Genomic DNA, 4426 nt, shown 5'->3' on the forward strand with positions numbered 1-4426 from the left:
AGAGCAGCATGGCACCAGGTGACAAACAATTTGTTAGGGAAACAGAACATCAGAACTCTCCCAAACAGTGAATCAAACTCTAAGCTAGCTGAGAGTTTTGCGACCTACTTAAACTCTATGATTTTAAATATGAGGAAAGAGACGGATTACCCAAAAACCTTGTTTCAAAAATTTTAATGGAACTCAACTGTGCATATTTGAACCAGAAACAGGAGAAGTTCAACAAATTGTGATGAACAGTCAGAAAAATTGTGTGATTTTGACCCAATTTCTACATATATATTTAAAGAGAGAGAGAGGAAGCGAGAGAGAGAGAGAGAGAGAGAGAGAGAGAGAGAGAGAGAGAGAGAGAGAGAGAGAGAGGAAGCGAGAGAGAGAAAGTAGAGCGAATGTGAGAGATGAAGACAGAGAAAGAGAGAGAGGGTAAAGACCAACTGGAATTCCTACCTTGAGGTGAAGTCTCCTGTCCTTTGAAGAATAGACAATCCAATTCTGTCTCTTGATGCCATCCTTTAGACAATTTTTAAAAAAATATAACTTTTGTTTATGTTGTGTAATTGTAAACAGGTACATGATTGAGGAAATTATGCTTTGAAAGAAATGCAACATCACCATTAATGTTCTTTACAGTTGGGTCCATCCCAATAGCTCAAAGTTCTGATCCCCGGTTGACTAACTTCTAAATTAAGAGCACAATCGTGCCGCATGAATATATCAATACTTATTAAGACATCATGCTTTTGTTAACATCACACCAAACTCCTGATGATTTTATTATATAACATTGGTAAATAATGAATTCTATTAGCATACTATATATGTGTGTGTGTGTGTGTGTGTGTGTGTGTGTGTGTGTGTGTGTGTGTGTGTGTGTGTGTATGTGTATGCAGTTCTATCTTGTTAACTAAATATCCAAATTATTAAACAGTAAGGGTAGAAATAAAGAGTTAATTTAAATGGTGGATCAGTTTTATTCATTTCATCACTTGTGAAACTGACACCCTTTAAAAACTTGTTATGTTAGGATACATTGGTCTTGGTCCTCATTTCAGTTTTAGTTGGGTGAGAAGTGTTGACTTGTCAGAAATCCAGCACACTGTTTCTATTAAAATCAAAATTAGCGATCATTATTTCTGTAATCTTTGAGTTTTGACTGATATTCAGAGCCATTAGGCCCATCAAGCTGGGGTTTATCCCGGTTTTTATAGCATGGCATGGACAATACCAATTCCTTGCTACCCTTTGGATAGGATGCTAGAGAACGAGAGAGAGAGAGAGAGAGAGAGAGAGAGAGAGAGAGAGAGAGAGAGACAGAGATGTATAGAAAGAGACAATGGAAAAGAGAGAGAGAGAGAGAGAGAGAGAGAGAGAGAGAGAGATAGAAAGAGGGTGAAACAATAAATTGCTTGTAACTCTTTGGATAGGACGCTAGAGAGAAAAAGAAAGAGAGAGTGAGAGACAGAGAAATAGAAAGAGAGAGAGGTATAGAGACAGAGACAGAGACAGAAAAGAGGGATATATATATATATATATATATATATATATATATATATATATATATAATATAATATAATAGAGAGAGAGAGAGAGAGAGAGAGAGAGAGAGAGAGAGAGAACAAATTGAAATTCCTACCTCAAGGTGAAGTCTCCAGTACTTTGAAGAATACACAATCCAATTCTGTCTCTTGATGCCGTCCTTTAGTGAATAAATATAATGTAATTCTTGTTTATGTTTTTTAATGTAGACATAAAAAATCAAAGAAATTATTTTTGATAGAAATGCAGTCTCACCCCTATTGTTCTTTACAGTTTGCTCCATCCCGAAAGCTCGACTGGTAAGAGTGAGAGAAAGAGAATAAAAAAGAGAGAGAAAGACATAGAAAAAGAGAGAAAGAGAGAGTGAGAACACAGAGAGAGAGGGATTGAGAGAAAGAGAGAGAGAGAGAGAGAGAGAGAGAGAGAGAGAGAGAGAGAGAGAGAGAGAGATTTAAATGTTTTAATGGTTTTACGGCGCTTGCAACACATTAAGATCATAATAGCCAGTAAAAAGTAAGAAAGGGATAGTAAAAAGTTCTAGTATTACAATTAAAGCACCAAAGAAAAGGTAAGACAAAGGGGAATTGGTTCAAATAAGAAACAGATGTAGATTCCAAGAGCACATTATCAAAGTACTTAGTTTGAGATCACTAAAAGTCTCATGCAGACACTAGAGAGATAGAGAGATATGGAGAGAGATAGAGATATATGGAGAGAGATAGAGAGAGATAGATAGATAGAGAGAGAGAGAGAGAGAGAGAAAGAGAAAGAGCAAGAGATATATAGAGAGAGAATGAGAGAGGCAGAGAAAAAGAGAGAGAGAGAGACAGAGAGAGAGAAAGAGCAAGAGATATATACATATATAGAGAGAGGCAAAGAGGAAGAGATAGAGAGGGAAAAGAGAGAGAGAGACAGAGAGAGAGAGAGAGAGAGAGAGAGAGAGAGAGATGGAGCGAGAAACAGAGAAAGAGAGAGATTGAGAGAGAAAGAGAGAGAGAAAGAGAGAGAATGAGAGAAGCAGAGGAAGAGAGATAGATAGAGCAAGATACTATCAATCGCCAATCCTTGTTAAATATTTTGAAAGGAATAGTTATGGAAGATGAAGTTTGATTAATCAGATTCCTTATAAGTGAAACCTGGATAACCACCAAAATAATCGGTGCCTCAGATAATAAATCATTCCTTGGCAACATGGGTACACCACAAGGAGACAGCCTAAGCCCTGTTTTATTTATCATTAACCTAGAAAATGCTTTAAAAGTTGTGCGTAAATCTGTACCTTCAGCCCAATCACGTTTTGAAAACGAACTCCCCATGGAAATTGCATATGCAGACATCGACTTTGTTGGTCTGAAACAAGTCAATGTAAATGACATCCAAAGAGCCTTACAAAATCACCAACTGTACGTAAATAGTGACAAAACAGATGTAACATTATTGTCAAGGAAGAAAGATGGATGGAGAGCCACGAAAAAGTAGGATCATTAATAGGAGAGAAGAAAAAGTTTATTGACGGCTGCATTGAATAAATTACTACATATATGGATTAGAAAATATAAAATTAAATTAAATACTAAAATCAAATTATACACAACCCTTGTAAAATCCGTGCTTATATACAACTGCGGAACATGGGCACTGACTGGAGCCGAAGAGCAAAGATTAGACAGATTCCATAGAAAACAACTGAGAAGAGTCCTGAATATACGATACCCCACAAAAATAAGCAATAAAATACTGTATGAAACATGTAATGAAAGACCCTAATCCATTCAAATAGTGGAGGCAAGATGGCGGCTTCTTGGGCATATACTCAGAAGAGATGAAAATACACCAGCTAATAAAGCCATGAATAAGTTTTTCACCCCATCAGGACCTAAGAAATATCAAGGTAGACCACCCACGTCAATTTATACTGTCCTCAATCGAGACCTAAAACGCCTTCAAAATAACCAAGAATTAGAATCAAAGGAAGACCTTATGAACTTAGCATCCACAGCAAAAGACAGTGAACTGTGGAAGGAAATGACACAGATGATTAGAGAGGCAGCTGAGGCGTCTCCATCGGATGATTAGGAAGTGAAAGGCCTTAAGTCAGTCGGTAAGTCATATATATTATATATATATATATATATATATATATATATTATATATATATATATATATAGAGAGAGAGAGAGAGAGAGAGAGAGAGAGAGAGAGGGGGGGGGGGGGGGGGGGGAGAGAGAAGAGACCAACTGGAATTCCTACCTTGAGGTGAAGTCTTCAGTCCTTTGAAGAGTGCACAATCCTCTCCCATCTCTTGGTGCTGTCCTTTAGTGAAAAAAAAAATGTAATTCATGTTTATGTTGTGTAATTGTAAAAAATTATCAAAGAAATTATGTTTTGAAATAAATGCATTATGATCACTGATGTTATTTACAGTTGGGTCCATCCCGATAGCCCAACTGGTAGGACATTTAACTCAAACAATGTGATTTTTTTATTTATTTCATTTTTAAAAAAATTATTACTAGTACTATTATTTTGCGTTTCGTTGACGATGACGATGTGTCTGTTGTTGTGCAGTGATGGCGGTATTGATGTGGTGGTGGTGATGGTGTAGTAGTGGTAGTAGAACATGAAAGTAACGTACTCGGAAATAGCGAGTAAAATCTAAATCCCCGTTTTTTTTTCTCTTATTTGAGTCAATAAAATTAGCATGCAAGTAGCGAGTATGAAAAAGAGGTCAACTCGGAAATAACGAGCATTTCCTGCCCCAGCCTAGGACTTCGAACGAAGTAAAGCAAAACAACAGACAAGGGCTATTTAAATATTTTTAGCCTAGCTTCTTTTCTTTTCTTATTTTTTGTTACGAGTAATATTACTCGAGAGTCGAGAGTACATAGTA

At 36.6% G+C, this 4426-nt stretch overlaps 1 long non-coding RNA gene across 1 annotated transcript in view; it reads right to left on the bottom strand.

Moving 5' to 3' along the window:
* Nucleotides 1-364: 364 nt before the first annotated feature.
* The window catches only part of LOC144962207 (uncharacterized), an 8409-nt gene continuing 4347 nt past the window's right edge, over nucleotides 365-4426 (bottom strand). Inside the window, exons 2-4 of the long non-coding RNA XR_013643395.1 lie at nucleotides 3787-3849; nucleotides 1634-1696; nucleotides 365-510 (exon numbers count right to left, since the gene is read on the bottom strand). This is a non-coding gene — a long non-coding RNA (uncharacterized LOC144962207). The remainder of the gene's footprint in view (nucleotides 511-1633; nucleotides 1697-3786; nucleotides 3850-4426) is intronic.

The sequence above is a fragment of the Berghia stephanieae genome, unplaced genomic scaffold (genome assembly GCF_034508935.2).
Source record: "Berghia stephanieae isolate SIO BIC M18660-M18661 unplaced genomic scaffold, UCSD_Bste_1.3 scaffold695, whole genome shotgun sequence".
Lineage (NCBI taxonomy): Eukaryota > Metazoa > Mollusca > Gastropoda > Nudibranchia > Aeolidiidae > Berghia > Berghia stephanieae.